Source organism: Puma concolor, chromosome B4 (genome assembly GCF_028749965.1).
Source record: "Puma concolor isolate L17-30 chromosome B4, mPumCon1.1.hap2, whole genome shotgun sequence".
Taxonomy (NCBI): Eukaryota; Metazoa; Chordata; class Mammalia; order Carnivora; family Felidae; genus Puma; species Puma concolor.
In genome coordinates, this window is record NC_141673.1 from 142,453,898 (window position 1) to 142,472,812 (window position 18,915).

General features: G+C 49.6%; 1 protein-coding gene and 1 long non-coding RNA gene across 3 annotated transcripts in view; both read left to right on the forward strand.

The window, feature by feature from the left end:
* Positions 1-4,031: 4,031 nt before the first annotated feature.
* Positions 4,032-7,412, forward strand: LOC147579573 (uncharacterized). The gene is made up of 2 exons (XR_015253196.1): positions 4,032-4,195; positions 7,298-7,412. It is a non-coding gene; the product is annotated as an uncharacterized LOC147579573 (long non-coding RNA).
* Positions 7,413-16,772: 9,360 nt separating this feature from the next.
* Positions 16,773-18,915, forward strand: part of LOC112867313 (La ribonucleoprotein 4B) — a 93,055-nt gene continuing 90,912 nt past the window's right edge. The window contains exon 1 of one of the 2 annotated variants that reach the window (XM_086715070.1): positions 16,773-17,039. The gene's annotated coding sequence lies outside the window, so the exon portion shown is untranslated. Of the gene's footprint in view, positions 17,040-17,429; positions 17,908-18,915 lie in introns of those variants that run through there. The other variant, XM_086715071.1, reaches the window with a different exon arrangement.

Here is an 18,915-nt window from a genome sequence, read left to right on the forward strand (position 1 = left end):
CCAGCCCAGCATCACCGGAAGCAGAAAACTTGTCTCTGTGTGTGTGTGTGTGTGTGTGTGTGTGTGTGTGTGTGTGTGTGTTTAATGTTTATTATTTGAGAGAGAGACAGAGACAGAGACAGAGAGCAAGCAGGGGAGGGGCAGAGAGAGAGGGAGACACAGAATCGGAAGCAGGCTCCAGGCTCTGAGCTGCCAGCACAGAGCCTGACGTGGGCTCAAACACACAGACCGAGAGACCGAGAGATCATGACCTGAGCTGAAGTCGGCCACCCAACCGACTGAGCCACCCAGGTGCCCCTGTCTCTGTGTTTTTAGTGTATGTTTTCTTGCTGGAGATTTACACAAACACATCCTGGAGGTTTTACATTTGAGTCCATCCTGTTACTCAGTTGTTTCTTGGATGTTATAATTTACGTCTTTCAAAAATTGTGTTTAAGTTCCTTGTAACTCTCGCTTGTACTGGCGTTCCCACTGGCAGTCTATTTTTGCTTTATAGATGCAATATTGTCCTGAGTGTTTCTGAAGGATCTATTAGGTTAACATTCTTTCAAGCTTTTGCCTAGTTCTGAATTAGCGCCATTCCACCCGCGGCTGACGATCTAGTCCTGGGGTCGGTGCTTGTGTGCATCTGAGATGCCTCGGAGGCAGCTGGAGGTCCATCCAGGTGTGTAGACAGACAGTGAGGTCTCTTTCTCTCTGGCTGACACGGGTTTCTGTGCAGCTGAGTGGTCTGCCGACTCTGCTGTCTTCTTTCGTCCTCCCTGCAGTCTACAGGGCAGTCTGAGCTTCGGTTCTGAGGATCACTCTCTATTGGTCCTGTGTATCAACTATGGGCAAAGATGAAACTCTGAACAGAAGAAAAAAGCCCAACGACAAAATGAGAGTTCAGTGTATTAATGGGCAAAGTGGTTCAGGGGTGCCTGGGGGGCTCAGTCGGTCAAGCGGCTGATGCTTGATTTCGGCTTAGGTCATGATCTCACGGTTCGTGAGACTGAGCCCCGAGTCAGGCTCTCTGCGCTGACAATGTGGGGCCTGCTTGGGATTCCCTTTTTCTGTCTCTCTCTGCCCCCCTCGCACTTGTGCTCGCTTGCTCTCTCTCTCTCTCTCTCTCTTAAATAAGTAATAAATAAACTTAAAAAAAAAACACACCAAGAGATGCCTGGGTGGCTCAGTTGGTTAAGCATCCAACTTCAGCTCAGGTCAGGATCTCATAGTTCGTGAGTTCAAGCCCCACGTCAGCAGAGACCCTGTGTCAGCGGAGACCCCACTTCAGATCCTCTGTCCGCCCCCCCCGCCCCACCCGTCCTCCACTTGCGTGGATATAAACTTTAAAATAAATAGATAGGATATATATATATATATATATATATATATATGTTTATTATATATATCAATTAATAAAGATATAAAGATATAAACTTAAAGAAAAGCACACCAAATATCTAACAAATGGTAATGATGGATTTTGACTGCTGATACAACAGTGGCTTGTTTGGGTGCCTGGGCGGCTGGCTGAGGCAGATGTTAGGATCCTCATTTTGCAGATGAGCAAAGTCAGGTGCAGAAAGGGTAAGCGACTTGGTCGAGCTCACTGTCATGGCAGGCAGCTAGGGCAGGGCGGTGTGTCCCCCACTGGGCCCGTCACGCCTGGCCGCCAGGCTGCATGAGGTGGCCTGCAGCCGTTCCTGGCCGGCAGCTGGGTCCTCTCAGAGGAGGGGCCGTGGGAGAGAGGGTCCTTCATGTCCCTCACGCAGGGCGGGCTGTGGGACAGTGTTCTGACCCAACCCTTCCTGTGGCACATCACAGCCACGCTGCCACGCTTGTCCCCGCCTCCAAGTGCTCTGTTTCCCTGTCCTTCCCCAACACCTGCTGTCTCAACAGGGCTGGACTGAGCCGTCTTAGAAGTGTGGCCGCATGCGACCCGGGCATCCGAGAAGCCTTGCGGCCACTGGCGGTCCACCCAGCTGAGCTGCACAGGTGCCTGTGGTGGGGGACGTGTGGGACAGAGAGCTCTCCAGAGGTGTTCTGTGCGGGCTTTCATCTGGGCCTACAGATGTCCCACACCTGCCCGCCACCGCGGCCTGGCCTGAGGCACCAGGGTTGGCCCAAAGCCAGCCTGCCTTTGATTGACAGCGCTGCCTGTCAATCATCGGGACAGAAACTGGCCCCTGCCTGGTCCCTGAGCCTGGCCTGACAGGCCACCTCAGAAGATACACAGGCTCCTTTCAAAGTCCAGTGAGGTGTTTTGTGCTCGAGACCCTGGTCCGCAGATCAGGTTGTATCACATTGTTCTGGAGGCTTCTAACCGCAGCAAACGTCCCCACGTCCTACCGATCTGGCCTCGGGCCTTCTCTGGCGTGGCCAGGCCCTGGCTCCATTGGCAGCCCGAGTTCTTCACGGTGTCTGTGCCCGTTTCTTTGGACGCTGCCTACCTTTCCGTAGGTAAGCCTTGCTTGCTTTGTGGCTGGGAGACCCTGAACTTCTTAGTCAAAAGTAAATCCACGTCACAAACCCTTCAGTCGTTCTAAGATCATGCGACCACAGCTACTCCTGTACTCATGCCGGCGAACCCTGTCCACCAATTCAGGAAACCCACGAACACCTCTCATGAGTGGGATGCTATGGGTGATTTAAAACACATAAGACACACTCTATGCCACCTGGAGGCTCGAGTCTGGCAAGGGAAATAAGATATTTTGGGGTAACCGCCACGGAGGAGACAGAGAGAGACGGCTGCGTTCGTGATGTTTACCGCCGCTGGGAGGAATTCCTGCCCTGTCCAAACCCCTGCCGGTTCAGTTCAAAGCACATGGGGCCACAGCCACGGGCCCTGCATAGCTGAGGACGAGGGGAAACCAGGGTCTGGGAGGAGGGTGCGACCCAGCGTCCGGTGAGCAGTGCTCAGATCTGACCTAGGCGGACACCCCCCGGGAAAGGGCCACAAGAATATGGGTCAGGGCAGCAAAAACAGACAGCGTGTGGTCCTTGAAACTGCAGGGAGGCGCTGTCACAAGTTCCGGGAAAGGAGGGGAGGAAAGGAGGGCGGGGGAGGGGACGAAGACTGGCAGAGGGTGTCGCGGCGGGAGCCAAATAGGCCAGGTTTCTGGGCAAGACTGACTTCAGCGGGAAGTGGAGAGAGAGGCTGGGCCGAGGCCACGGCCACGCGGGGCTCAGATGAGCACGGGTCCCCGCACTCCACCTGCCTTGGCGCCAGGCCTGGGCCCGGCCCCAGAATTTCTCACACACGGACTTCCATTTGAGCTGCTTCAGTGGAAAAGGAATCACGCACATGAGGGGAAGTGAGTAGAAACCACTGAGAACGGTATAGAATAAACACAGTTGAACATGGGTGGTGGCACATGTGGCCGTGTACTTGAAGATGTTCATACAAAGTGGTGGGAGGGAATCCGTCCAGCAGCCCCCAGACCCCAGCTCACTTTCCACCCTCCATCCTGCCAGGGCCAGTCGTTGCTCAAACACAACGGATCCTTTCTCCCTGACATCACTTTGCGCTGGTTAGGAATCAGTTCTAAATATGAAGGGGTCCAGCTCAGGCTGCTGAGAGGGGCTGCGGAGGGGTGGCTGGGCGTGACCAGGGCCTGGCGAGTAGGCCACCTGGCCTGACCCTGGCCTGTGAAACTTCTGCGTTCAACACACGGCGCTGCGCAGCGAATGAACTCGTGAAGGATCAGATCCCCAAAGCCCAGAGCTAACCGTCAAAGCAGCACGTGCAACACGTTAACGATGGCGGTCAGAAGCAGGTAAGGTGTGAGCGCCACTTTGAAGGATGGGTGAGATTTGGGAAGTCTGAAGAGGTAAAGTAGGGCTGAGCATCCGCGTGCGGTGGGGGGCAAGGTGGGGTAATGCAGTACTTCCGGGGGGTGTGGGGTGGGGCGACGGGCGGGGGGGGGGGTTAAGGTAGTACTTCCGGGCGGGTTTGGTGGGGGGCAAGGTGGTGTAAGGTGGTACTTCCGGGAGTGTGGTGGCGGGAGAGGTGGGGTAAGGTAGTACTTCCGGGTTTCTCTCGTTTCGCTGAGCGTAGCTGGACCTGCGGACGTCCTGCTCATCTTCCTAACTCGTCATCTCAGGTCCCTGTCAAGGGCGGCAGACGTGGGGCGAGGGCGGGCTGTGTGTGGACAGAGTGAGTGCTCGCCTCCTGCCCGCCTCCAGCGACCCTCTCTGCTTATCAGACGAGGTGAGATGCCGCCTTGTTTACAGGGGGAGTTAACCTAAGGGGAAACGTCTTGGGGAGTAGATGAGGCCAGACCTTTTTGTCTCATACAAGTGAGATGTGAGCAAAATTTTAACGACCACGGGGCAAACCAGGGTCTCTAGGAGTGCTTCTGCTACTGGGCTTAAACATCCGGCAGAATGCCCCTGTGTTATCGCTAAGAGCCTTGAGAAGTTGCTTCTTCCAGTGCCAGCCCAGGGAGGTCACCCACCATGAAACAAAATGCCCTTCCTCCTTCCTGCCTTATTAAGTGAGCACGGATGAGTCATTCAACCTTTGAGCCCGTTTCTTGAACTGAAATACAGTTAACGGGTGAGGATAATCCCGCCCTGTTGATTTCACAACATTGATATGATGGGCAAAGGAAATATGTGTGCACGAACACTACCTACCTACCTCACTGCAGGAACTTCAAAGTAAAGTCAAAGCTTCAGCAAGTTAGTCCGTACCAATTTCAAGTGATGCGGTCCTGGAGTGTCCCTCACTGCCACGCCATCAAGCCTCATGGGGAAAGCAAGCACTTTGCAGCAAATAGTAGCGCCTCCAGCCCAGACATTTCCACTGCCACACCCTACCAAACATTTCAAGTTAACTCCAATTCTACATAATCTCTTCCAGGAGACAGAAAAGGAGGGGCATCTCTCAATTCATTTCGTGAAACAAGTATTTCATGGGCTAGTATCCTCCCGATATCAAAATCAGACAAAGACAGTACAAACAAAACAAAACACAACAAAACCCCAAAGCCCTCTAGACCTCGTAAATATAAATGCCAAACTTCGTAACAAAATGCCATATAGAATTCAGCATTTGTAAAAAGAATTCTATACCGGGACCAGGTTTATTTCTAACCCTCCGTCTACCCCTATTATTGATGGCACTTATTTTTGGCACATTTTGTCTTCTGATTATTTACCATTTTGTTACACGTTGTCTGGTTCATAAATGTCTCCTCTTCCCCCAAACACTGCAATATCTTTGAGAACATAGCCTGTATCATATGTAGTATTTCTTTTGTTTACCTACAAAAATAGAAGCATTTTGTTGTGCACCCTTTAACAAATAACATCATACTCAAGATCAAAATAGGGACTTTACAGGTGTTCGTCGAATGGTCCCGATTTTTGGGGAGGAAGGGGGAGCATATCAAGAAAAGCCACATCCACCTGCATTTAAGCAAATATACTAGGATATGGTGATCTCAAGACAAAGAATTCTAATTTTTTTAATTAAAAAAACTTTAAGTTTATGTATTTAATTTGAAAGAGACAGAGACAGTGCAAGTGGTGCACTCTCTCATAGGGAGAGAGAATCACAAGCACAGAGCAAGCCTGACTCGGGACTCAAACTCACAAACCATGAGATCATGACCTGAGCTGAAATCAAGACTCGGATGCTTAACTGACTGAGCCACCCAGGTGCTCAACAGAATTCTAATTTCTTTTTTTTTTTTTTTTTAATTTTTTTTTTCAACGTTTATTCATTTTTGGGACAGAGAGAGACAGAGCATGAACGGGGGAGGGGCAGAGAGAGAGGGAGACACAGAATCGGAAACAGGCTCCAGGCTCTGAGCCATCAGCCCAGAGCCTGACGCGGGGCTCGAACTCACGGACCGCGAGATCGTGACCTGGCTGAAGTCGGACGCTTAACCGACTGCGCCACCCAGGCGCCCCCAGAATTCTAATTTCAAGCAGATCTAAAATAACCTGTATCTGGGAAGCCTGGGTGGCTCAGCAGGTTGAGCGTCTCTCTCTCTCAAGACAAGTAAATAAACTTAAAATAACCTGTATCTTCATCAGTAAAGGTTATATAACCAGAGTTGTACTGACAGAACACATTAATGTCTTTGGGGAGAAGTGAAGCTATTGTTCTCTGAGTAAAGGTATTACAACTAACTGAATTTTATCAGAGAGCAATATATTAAGCCTGGTTAATTTTTTTAAATGTTTATTTATTTATTTTGAGAGAGAGAGAAAGGAACATGTGTGCATAAGCAGGGGAGGGGCAGAGAGAGGCAGAGAGAGGAAGAGAGAGGGAGAGGGAGAATTCCAAGCAGGCGCTGAGCTGTCAGTGCAAAGCCCAACACAGGGCTTGAACCCAGGAACCATGAGATCATGACCTGAGCCGAAGTCAAGAGTCAGACACTTAACCTACTGAGCCCTGCAGGTGCCTACGTCTGGTTGATTCTTTATGTAGAAAACTACTTGTCTTCCACTTTGTTATGCTAAGGAAGGTACAGCAAATAAGTTTCCACGGAGTGAAATATGAAATTTCCACGATGGGATTTGCACACCCTGGGGCTGTGGAAAATGCGCAGATGCTGGAATTCTAGTCTGCAGTCTACTCACTGGCATGGGAATGTTGGGCATATGAGTTTGCATCTCTGGGGTTCACCTTTAACAAATGTGGTAACTTACACTCCAGTGTCATTGTGGGGATAGGAGATCCTGCGTGTGAGAAACACCTGACACATTCAAAGTGGCAAACAAATGCTATTTATAATTATTAATATGATTGCATAAAAGCACTTTGGATGGCTGGACAGAAGTCTGTCATGTGGACAGAAATGACAGAGGACAGCCGTAGAGCAGGCTTGCCCAACTTGCACAGGGCTCCCCACTCTCTCATGGTGCTCGCTCAGTCCTCCCCATTGAGGAAACCTCTCTTTCTCCCTGCCCTCACTCCCTCATACTGCCATTTCTTTTCCCTTCGTGATGTCACAGCCAAACGTCTTGAAACAATGTTGTGTGGCAGAGACCTCCAGCTCAGGCCGTGGACACAGCAGTTGAGTGTTTGTCTCTACAGAGTAAATCCACCCGGTTCACACACTTACAGTAACTGTCTGCACTACAGATGAAACCAGTAACTGACAGAATCATATACTTATAAATTTCAAATCGAGGAAGGAAAGATTTGCAAATTAAGATATAATTTACAGCTATGCAATTACGTCATATTTTTCCAAATATGGTTCCAAACTCAGCCTTTACACATAGTGAATTATACATGCGTGTATGGGGTGTTATTAGTTTGTGTTATTCACTTTTTTAAATTATGCTGTTCCAGATGCTTTGGAAAAGCAAAGAGCCCCAGGAGCAGTGTGAAAGCCAAGGAACAAGCTTCCGTTCCCTCACCCTCACTCAGTTCACCTGTGCACCAGTCAATGGCAGTTGTGACCACGGTGAGTCATAAATTGATTTCAATATTGCAATTAGAATGAACAAAAGTAAAGCATGATAGAGGACATCAGAGAACACTGCACAAAGTAGGATAAATAGTACTTTGTGAAACTTTAAAAAATTGTGGCAAGATATATATAAAATGTGCCATCTTAACCATTTTGAAGTGACGTTAACCACATTGACAGTGTCGTGCTACCATCACCAATATTTCATGAGACTTGCTGCGTGTGTGTGTGTGTGTGTGTGTGTGTGTGTGTAGTGGGCTGTGATATAAAATGTATTTCTTTTTTTTTTAGAGGCCTGAGCTTGGGTGGCTCAGTCGGTTAAGTGTCTGACTTCGACTCAGGTCATGATATCACAGCTCATGAGTTTGAGTCCCGCATCAGGCTCTGTGCTGACAGCTCGGGGCCTGGAGCCTGCTTCAGATTCTGTGTCTCCCTCTCTCTCTGCCCCTCCCCCGCTCTTGCTCTGTTTCTCTTTCTAAAATAAATAAATATTAAAAATATAAAATGTATTTCTTTTTTTTAAATAGACTTTATTTTTTTAAGTGTATTTATTTTTAAGGAGGGAGAGGCAGAGACAGAGGATCCCAAGGTGGCTCTGTGCTGTCAGTGTAGAGCCTGACTCGGGGCTCGGTCCCGCCAAGCGAGACTGTGACCTGAGCTGAAATCAAGAATTGGATGATCAACCGACTGAGCCACCCAGGCGCCTCTAAAATGTATTTCTTACTGTGCGTCATGGTGTTTGTAAAAAGCATGAAAACTCTGCATTAGCTTACTTTTCATGTATGTAAAATAATGGGAAGGGCATTAACTGTGAGCCTTCAGTGGAACCCGAGTGGTAGAGAAACCCTCTACACCTAAAGATGAGAAGATTCTAAACAAAAGTGTAAATTCAGATATTTGACCTAATGAAAGATTTGAAATGCGTATTTGTGTCTGTGTGTATGTGTCCCACATTTGTTCACCCGATGGGTACGTAGGGTGTTGTGCTCTGAGAGTAACACCCCCAGAGTTGGGCGGGGGGAAGGTCACAAAGTGTCATCCTTTGAAACCGAAGGTGAGAACGATGGACAGAAAGTGCCTGCTAGGTGGCAGCTCCAACTGCAGTGACTGTCCCTGTCACCAAGGAGACCCAAGTGTTTCACTGAGTGGATTAAGGAAACAGTGTTTCCTACATCTAATCAGAGTGACTAAAATACATCCAGAGGAAAACACCATTGTGATAATGCCAATGTATGGAAAAGTATAATTCACCCAACTCTGGCATGTGGTATCTAAGGTTATAAAGTTGTCAAAACAAACAGACAAAGAAACAAAAATAGCTGTCACCATGGAATCCAGAAAAAAAAAAAAGGTACAAGTGATAAGAATTCCATGTCTGCTGCATTTGCTGTATGTAGTGAATGGTGTTAGAAATAAAGGCAGCTCTAGGGCGCCTGGGGGGCTCAGTCCGTTAAGTGCCCAACTTCAGCTCAGGTCACGATCTCCTGGTTCGTGGGTTCGATCCCCATATCGGGCTCTGTGCTGGCAGTGCGGAGACTGCCTGGGATTCTTTCTCTCTTTCCCTCTCTCTCTGCCCCTCCCCCCCTTTCTGTCTCTCTCTCTCTCTCTCTCTCTCTCAAAATAAATAAATGAACTTAAAAAATAAATAAAGGTAGCTCACTAAGAATTGACAGAAGCTTATAGGAGGCTGGTGAGTGAGTTAGCAAAGTTGGGATGATCTCTGTTCAGCAAGCATTCACTAATACCAGTCACTGTGACAAATGGTGAAGATGCAAATTCCAAGATCAAGCTCCTGCCTTTGCAAAGTTTATAATAAGCCAAAGATAAAGTGCACCCATAAGTGGGGTTTCTGTGCCTCACAGTGAGAGCTGTGTTACAGGTTCACCCCGCATGGGGCGGGAGCATGAATGATGACCTGATCAGCTGGCAGTGGGTTGGAGGCGGGTATTCCGGGAAGTCTTCCTGGAGGAGGTCAAAGCGTCCGAGTTATGTCTTGGAAAGAATGGATGAGTACTGGCCAGAGGAAGAAGGGACAGACAGAAGGGGAAACACACAGAGGTGCGGGTGGCTTAGTGTGCTCAGGGAAACTCTGGCTGGTTCCACGACCTGGGAGGGGAAATTTCAAGCCCCATCAGGTGGTTGTGGTTAATATTTAAAAATGGAGCCTGGGGGCGCCTGGGTGGCGCAGTCGGTTAAGCGTCCGACTTCAGCCAGGTCACGATCTCGCGGTCCGTGAGTTCGAGCCCCGCGTCAGGCTCTGGGCTGACGGCTCGGAGCCTGGAGCCTGTTTCCGATTCTGTGTCTCCCTCTCTCTCTGCCCCTCCTCCGTTCATGCTCTGTCTCTGTCTGTCCCATAAATAAATAAAAACGTTGAAAAAAAAAATTAAAAAAAAAAATGGAGCCTGTTGTTAACTGGGGGGCTCCCCTCTTCACAACAGGGGGGGCATCTTCGAGGACTGGGTGGGGGGTCTATTTCACAAAACAATGAGGCAGAGAGTTCTCATTAGAGAAATTTGCGAGGGGAGACGCCCACTTGTCTGCAGACTTGTGTGCGCAACCCGGGGCACCTGGCGCCACCTGTGCTCAGCCTTCGTGGAGGGGCGGGGCCCCCAGCTCCAGGCGGGATGAGGCTCACCGAGGCAGGGGAATGACTGCCTGGAACACAGGCAGCACTGTCTAGACAGTGGCTCTCTCTCCCCTTGGAGGGATGCCTCTCATTTCTTCAGAAGTTGAGTGTTCAGGAATATCGGGTTAAAAAGAACATCTACTTTGCCAGGTCTGCGAGATTAAAATATTCCCAAGTTAATAATAAAAAGCAAATGCTTATTAAGTCTAGTTCTCTGCCTGAAACATCCAAGCTGGGAAGTGTCTTCGGAATGTCTGTGTCTCGTCAAGTCCTTCCTTGTATGAAGCCACAGGCAGACAGTCATGGCGAAGTGCAGTCTTTTCCCGGGCCTGGACTGATACTTGGGCCTTTCGGCACTGGGTGGGGCCGCTGTCCCAGAAGGGAATAGCGCGAGTCTAGGCTGTGGGTCCAGGCGGCACCCTCCGCCACCTGGGCTTACTTCCAAGGGAGACCTAAATCCAACCGCAGAGGCCTTGAAGGGCCAGCCTAGGTCATCATTGGGTGTCTTCACGCAGGAGCCAGCCTGAGGATGTCACAGAGCACGCTGCCTAACCTTCTCGAGAGAGAGTCCCTCTTTCCAGAATTCTGCACTCAGGTAACCTGCACCTCCCTTGCGGCCCCTCAGGGGTATGACTCTCCCTTCCCCTCACTCCTTGCCCCGAGGCCTGCCCCCCCTAGGCTGGCACCTGCTGGCATGCCCACCCACTCTCCCAGCCTTCCCAGCTTGGAGACCCAGGGGTCTCGCCCAGGACCCTCTTCTCTAGCCAGAAGGCTGTGGCATGCCCCGGGAGGCAGTCCTTGGCTTTCACTGCATTTGACCAGTACCTGTTCATGGAATATGCAAGATGTCTTCACCATGTTTTTATTATCATGGGGAATTTAAAACACATACAGAAGAGGGGGGGAGTTTCAAGAACCCTCATCGTTGGAGCAGCTGGGTGGCTCAGTCAGTTAAGCGGCCGACTTCGGCTCAGATCATGATCTTGTGGTCTGTGGGTTCAAGCTCCACGTCAGGCTCTTTGCTAGCAGCTCAGAGCCTGGAGCCTGCTTCGGATTCTGCGTCTCCCTCTCTCTCTGCCCCTCCCCTGCTTGCTCTTTGTCCCCCTCTCTCTCTCTCTCAAATAATAAACATTAAAATTTTTTTTTTTTTTTTTTTAAAAAGAGCCCCAATCGTGAGACGTCCATTACGGAGCTTCAACAATTTTCAACTCACCAGCCTGTCCCATTATTTCTTATATACTCCTACTGACCACTTTAGATGGTTTTGAAGCAAATCCTGGACATAATATCATATCATTCACCAATGCATCTGTATCTCTAAAGGAAAAATCTCCATTTGAAGAGTTTCAAACTCACAGACAAGTTGTGACCGCTTACATATTCTACACCTAGATTTACCAGGTGTATTTCTGTGTATGTGTGTGTGTGCATCTCACTAAAGCATCTGAGAGAACCTTGCAGAGACCTTCACCTGTCACCCCTAAATACTTCAGTTTATATCTCCTATGACCAAAGAGATTCTCTTCCACAGCCGTGAAACAAGTTAATAAATCATTCCAATTCAGGACACGTAACCTTGCTGATAAGACTGGGATAGAGGCCATACTGGAGTTCTGTGTCCATCATAGCAAATGTCACTGTGATCGAGCACCTGGCCTAGAGTTACACACTGCATTCACTTGCATATCTCCTCTGTTGCCTTTAGTTTGGAAAATCCCTCAACCTCTCGCTGTCATTCCTGACCTTGATATTGTTGAAGATAATGGACATCTTAACTTTTGAGTTTGTAGGCCACCATTACTGGGAAAGCCAACTTTCAACTTGAGTCAGATGGGGTCCGCCTTATGTATCCAGTATAAGAACATCCTTTCCCCCTTTGAAATTACTTAAGTGTAAGCAATTAATAAGCTGTGAAATGGCAACATAACCTGTTCCTCAACAACCTTCCCCCAATGATTTTAGCCTTTACCGATGATTCCTGCCAGGATATACCCCATGACAGCTCCAACATGGTCATGTTTCACTTTATTAGTCAGAATTCTACCATAAAGGAAAGCTTTCCCTTTTCCCTCCTCATTGCTGGTATATTTTTTACTTACCCATTATTTGGTATTTCTTAGTACAAACTCATGCATTCTTGATTTCCCCCAATGTATTCTAATGTATTACCGGTATTTTTCATTGTGATAGTTCCACCTAATTTGACTAAGCTAGTTCCTTATTGTATTTTTATTTTGGTGGCTTTTGGGGGCCAGAGAGCCACCAAAGCTTAAAACCTTTTTTGAATCCCCTCTTACCTCAGAATAAAATCTCCACTCACTGTGAAATCCTAAGTGAACCACAAAGACCCCTGAGGTTCTTCCTTGTTTGCCCCTCCAGGCTCTTGTGCCTTCCACCCACCTTATCAACTAGGCTTTTTGCTTTGTCAGGTCAAATACTTCTGTTCTGATCTGGACTGGCCTTCCGCTCCCTGCTGGGATGCTTATCAGCAGCTTCTCTACTCTGGTCTCTTTGGCCTTGGCTTACTTACCACTTTCTCTGATTCCTCCTCCAAGCTGTCTCTGGCCCCTTCTGTGCTTGCTCTCTGGGTACATAGTAACCTTCTCCCTCTTTGTCCTTTCATGTCTGTTCACCTGCTTCCTGTGCTGTGCTGCTCTGTGCTGTCTCCCCAGCACTTAGCACAGCCCCTGATGGGGAGCAGGTACCTGGTGAGTTCTTGTTTACTTAAGAATAAGTGAATAGTTCTAAATTATTTGGAATAAAGTTTGAGCAGTGTGCTTAAGCCACAAATGAGCTTGCTAACATATACGTAATTTTCAATGATGATATACACAATGAAGAAAAAGTGTTTATTTTTTCACAGGAGATGTTGGGAGAATAAAAGAAAAAAATGTTCTCAGATACTCACTGAGATTCAGGCCTTTAATAAGAGAAAAGCATCTTGTTTTTTTTTCTGTTGGTTAATTCAACAGACATTTATTAAGGAGGTACAATGCCACCCCACACACATGGGGCTAGATATCACACATGGTTTCTGCCCTTGTGCAACTGACCGCTGTTGGGGTTGGCTGGCGTGTAAATGGCAAGTTCTAGCAGCTTTGATAGAGCTATGAGTAAGAGTGCTATGAGGACCCAGAAAGGAAGCCAACTGTTCAGAGGAAAAGATTTAAATGGTTGACATTTGAGCTGTACCTTGAAAATGAAGCTAGATTTTACCAGAAGTGGAAGAGACAAGGGACACCCCAGGCAGAGGAAAATGCATACAGATGGAGGGCACGGAAGAAGCCATGTGCCCAGAAGTGAAATGAGGCTCCAGGCTCAGCTCTGCAGGCAGCAGACGCCTGGGAGCCAGGCTCCTCCTCCTCCATTGTTTAACAGGATTGTCAGTAAAGTGTGTCCTACAGTGTATAAAGCCTGTGCTGTATTCATGACTACAGCCGGTGACATCCCAGTGTCTTAAGAAATGCTTGTCATGTGGATGTGATGAAGGTCAGGTGTCTAACTCTGGGGCAGGAAGAGATGTATGGGGACCAATTTGTGAAGGCTAGTCCATAAAACACAACTTGGACTTCCCCTCAAGGGCCGACAATCAGGGGAGGAGGATGAGGAGGCTCTTTAAGGAGATGTGTGTTGGCACGATGGGTGGTAGGGTGAGTATATAGGAAAAAGATTGGCCGCTGTGCTGTTGAAACAAGTCAGGAGAGAGGTAATAGCGAGCAAAACCTTCCTAAGGGGGAGGAATTATTTCTTAGGTAGGATAGGTAGAACTTGTAATGGTGTGACATGGGAAGTGAGAGGGACATGGGCTGAGATATTTATGCTAACATGTTTTTTAAAAGTGATTTTTTCTAAGCAGAAATGCCATGAAAATGTGTTTTAGGTTTTAACGTCACATTCCAGGGTGAAAATGGATGTTTCTTTTGAAACACAGGCCAAAAAAAATCATAGGGGAACAAAAACAGTTTTTCTTTTATTTCGTAAATTTCATTTTATTTGTTTTTAATTCCAACACAGTTCACACAGTGTTATATCAGTTTCAGGTGTACAACATAATAATTCAACAGTTCTTCTTGATAAGTGTACTCTTAATCGTCATCACTTATTTCCCCCATCCCCCACCCACTCTCCTCTGGTGACCATCATCAGTGTGTCCTCCACAGTTAAGCGTCTGTTCCTTGGTTTGTCTATGCCTCTTTTTTTCCTTTGCTTATTTGGTTTCTTAAATTCCACATGTGAGTGAAATCCTGTGGTATCTTTCTCTTATTTCACTTACCATTATACTGTCTAGCTCCATCCACGTTGTTGCAAATGGCAAGATTTCATTCATTTTTATGCCTGAGTAATATTCCATTGTGTATATACACCGCATCTTCTTCATCCATTCATCAGTTGATGGACACTTGGGTTCTCTCCATAGTTTGGCTATTGTTGATAACACCGCTACAAACATCAGGGTGCACATCTCCCTTTGAATTAGTGTTCTCATATTCTTTGGGTAAATACCTAGGAGTGCGATTGCTGGATTGTAGGGTAAATTCTATTTTTAACTTCTGGAGGCAACTCCATACTGTTTTTCACAGCGGCTGCACGAGTTTGCATTCCCACCAACAACAGTGCATGAGGGTTCCCTTTTCTGCGTCCTCACCAGCACCTGTTGTTTCTTGTGTTGTTGATTTTAATCATTCTTTTTTTCAAGTTTATTTATTTATTTTGAGAGAGAGAGAGCGGGGGAGGGGCAGAGAGAGGGAGAGAGAGAATCCCAAGCAGGCTCCATGCTGTCGGGAACCATGAAATGATGGCCTGAGCTGAGATCAAGAGTCCCGTGCTGAACCAGCAGAGCCACACAGGCACCCCGATTTTAGCCATTCTGACAGGGGTGAGGTGGTATCTACAAAAAGCATTTTGATCGAGGAAGGATCACACAATGTGAGTACGAAATAAGAGATGTCATTTCAACATAAAGTATTCCCGTATCACTTAGGTTACTGGTTTTTTCTGTAATTTAGGAACTTATCTGTGTACCATAATGTCTGCCTGAATGTAGACATAAGCAAGATGGTGAAAGCTTAATTTACCATCTTTAGGGAATTCCTGATTGGTCCAAGGAGGTCCACGTCACTGGGCCTAGGGGTGAGTTCAGCAGCAGAGAGGAGGGGCCTGAGTCCAGAACATTACAGGAGCAGTTATGCACATAGAGCCCACCTGAGAAAGGCTCCCCGCCTGCCCCACCGGTGCTCTTGGGAAGTGTGTTTTTTGTTTTTTGTTTTTTAAGTTTATTCTGAGAGGGAGAGAGTGTGAGTGAGCAGGGCAGGGGCAGAGGGACAGAGAAAATCCCAAGCTGGTTGTCACACCCCACACAGAGCTCAAACCCGGGACCTGAGCTGAAATCAAGAGTTGGGTGCTCGAGACTGAGCCCCCGGGGCTTTAAACGCTACACTTAGTGCTTTCAGTGTTGGAGGGAATTTCAGTCCTCGGAGGTTTTTATTTTTAAAGTCTTGCTATGAAGGGGAATCTGGGTGGCTCAGTCGGTTAAGCGTCGGACTTCGGCTCAAGTCATGATCTCACAGCTTTTAAGTTCGAGCCCCGCATGGGGCTCTGTGCTGACAGCTCAGAGCCTGGAGCCTGCCTCGGATTCTGTGTCTCCCTCGCTCTCTGCCCTTCCTTTGCTACTTCTCTCTCTCTCTCTCTCAAAAATAAACATTAAAAAAAAAAAAAAAAAGTCTTGCCGTGAATATCACTATGTAGTGTGCAAGCTCCTTAGAGCCGGGAGGTGACATGGTCACACAGCAAAGTGCACCCAACACCGGGGCCTGAGGACGCGCCGGGCCCTGAGGACGCGGAAGTCCAAGCGCACACCTGCATGCACACGTCCCTCCGCAGCACGAATGGGAAGCACAGGTGCAGGGACAGGCTGGGCAGTGACCAGAAAACACCTTCAGTACGTGTGAACTCCTGCAATGGGACTAATTCAAATGTCCACGTCCATACGTCCATACGATCAGTGCTCAGTAGGGAGCCGGCTTCAAGGAGGTGAACACACTTGTCTTCCGTCCCCGCACCACGGGTGTGGGTGGGTGACACAATGTGACTCGAGACCCGGGAGAGCCTGCAGCACGGAGCTGACGCCCGGCGCCCCGGGGCTCTCCGGGGCCCAACCTGCGCCTGGGCGGACCGGGCGGGAGCGGGGGGAGAAGTGGTGTGTGGGTGTGTCTGTTCAGGCACTGAGGGGCAGGGGTCTGCGGGCGGGGTCGCCATCCCAGAGTGAGGGGGAGACCGGGTCGCGGTCCTAGGGTGAAGGGGGGACGGGGTCGCGGTCCCGGGGTGAGGGGGGGGGACGGGGTCGCGGTCTCGGGTGAGGGGGTCGGGGGTCGTGGTCTTGGGAGGCGGGGACCGGGGTGCCGGGAGACGGCCATCTGCTAGCAAGGCGGAGGTCGCAGGACTACGCTACGGCGCCGCCTCCTCAAGTCGCAGCGGGGGCGGTGGGGACAGAGGGGACGGCGGGGCGGGGTTGCGTGCGCGCCCGCGCCAATCACAAGCGCAGCCGGGAGGGGCGCGCGCACGGAAAGGCCGGGAAGCAGAGGGGAGGGCCGGGCGCCGCACGCAGCCAATCGGGACGCCGCGCTGCCATGACGAGAGGCTCTCCCGGGCGTAGAGCGCCAGTCGGCGGGCCCGGCCGCTGAGTCCGAGGGCGCGCGGGTGCGCGGGCGCGCGAGGCGGGACTTCCGCCGAGCCCCGGAAGTGGGAGCTGTGTGTTCTCATGCGAACGGGAAGGAGCGTTGGGGCGCCGGAGTCGCGAGGTTGAGACATTTTCGGGCCCGAAACGGGAAGGAGCCGCCGCCGCCCGCCGCCAGCCCGCGCCGCGCCGCCCCCGCCGCTCGTCCGGGCCGGCCGCGCCCTCCCCGCCCCTCCCTCTCGGCCCCGTCCGCGTGTGGCGCGGTCGCCGGGCACCGGGGCTGCGGCGGTCGGCGGCCGGGCGGCGGCGGCGCTGCTGACAGGTGAGCGCGGCAGGCGGCGAGCGGGCCGCTCCGTCCTCTCCGCTTCCCGCTTGGAGCCGGGCCGCCGCCTCGGACCCGCGCCGCGCCCGCCTGTCACGGGCCGCCATCTTCCCGGAGGACGCGGCGGCGGGCGGCGGGCGGGCCGGACGGGGCCGGGCGGCGGGCAGGGCCGCGGTGGCGGGGCCGCGCCGGGCTGCGGGGCCCGGTGCAAGGCCGGGGGTCGGGGCCGGGGCGCGGGGGGTCCGGGGTGGGAGGCGGGGGCGCGGGGGTCGGGGCCGGGAGTCGGGGCCGGGGGCGTGGGGGTCGGGGCCGGGCCAGCGCCGCCGTCCGGCCCGCACTGCAGAGGCCTCGCCCTGCCCTCCGCCCCGGGCCCAGGCCCCGGCGGCCGGCCGAACGGGGAGGGGACGGGGTCATTCGGACCAGGAAGTGGGGATCCTGTTGCTCCGGGTGTGTCTGGGGAGCTCCCGTTCTCCTCTCGATGGGCTTGAGCAGAGGCGGGTTCTGAAGGAATTAGAGAGAAATCAAATCCAAGGATGCCCTGCGTTCGAACTGGGACCACGGTACACTGTGGTGAAAAGGACAGGTCAGCAGTCTCTTACCACCTGCGTCTCAGTCGTGTCCAATCCGAACGTAAACTTAAGATTTCGGCGCAGTTTTGTGTTGCATGTTCGTTTCTTATTTTTATGTAAAACGGCCTTTAATTTTGGATGAGATGCAACTAGAAAATTATCCGTAGGGTAACTCCTAAGCGTTCGACACCGTCTTCCTGGCTGCACTGTAATTTGTCCTAATCTTAAACGGAAGTTTGAAGTTTTGGATAACTGAGGAAACCGACCGATTTCGCTGCACTGTGCAGGGAAATTACTTGGTAAGTGTGAGGGTTTTAAAAAAGGATAATGCCAACTCGAAGACGAATGTTGTAAGTATACAAATTACTTTCCCTTTCGAAAGTTTTTTTTTCTCTTAATGCTATTTAGTTGGCCTCTTAAGTTGTGTTAAGAATTTAAAATGCACTCGAAATAAGTGCTAAGTTGTCCTTTGCAAAAGCGGGGGGAGGGGAAGAGATGTTCCCTGGTGCACTGTGTGAGCAATGTGCAATTTCCATACTTCCCCACCTGCCCGGCTCCCTCTAATTTACAGTCAGGGTAATTTACAGAAGTTGAAATGGTTGTGGCTTTTTCGCTTTCCTCTGTATTTAGTAGAGGGACAGGCAGTTTGATGAAACAAGCTATAAGAGAGATCTCTTGACTGGAGTTTGCTTGGGTTGCTAAAGTGAAGCATCAGATTAGCAAATTTATTATTCAACCATAAAGTTGATTTGTGTATTTCCCTTTGAAGCTTGCCTGTGGTTGGAGATAAATTTCATCCTGTATTTTGAAACATTAATGTGACTTGACTTATTTACATGGAAGAATGGCATGGTGTCTTACTGGTTGGAAATGACTTACCCTCTTGGTGCTTCACTGGCCATCTCTAGAAGGGGTAATAATGTCAGCCTCTTAGGGTTGTTGTGACAAGTTGGGTGTTTTACTATTCATTAACCTATTAATAGAAATTAATAATAAGTTCTTATTAAAACTTGAAAATGTTTACCTTATTACTATTTTCAATATTCAGTGATTGTCAATTTTAATAAAAAATTAAAAAATGCTTTGGAGAGTTTTTGTTTTGGTGTGTTTTGGTTGTTTGTTTTTGCTTGATCACATGTATCTGGGCAGAGAAAGCAGACTCTGAGGATAAAATGTGTATTTTGAGAAAGCAGTTACACTATGTTTGAGTAGAAGCCAGAGAGAAAATAGATGATAATGCAAGTGCTAGCATTCATTTTAACGTGTTTTCGTGGAAGAGTGGATGAAATTAAATGGCAGCATATTCA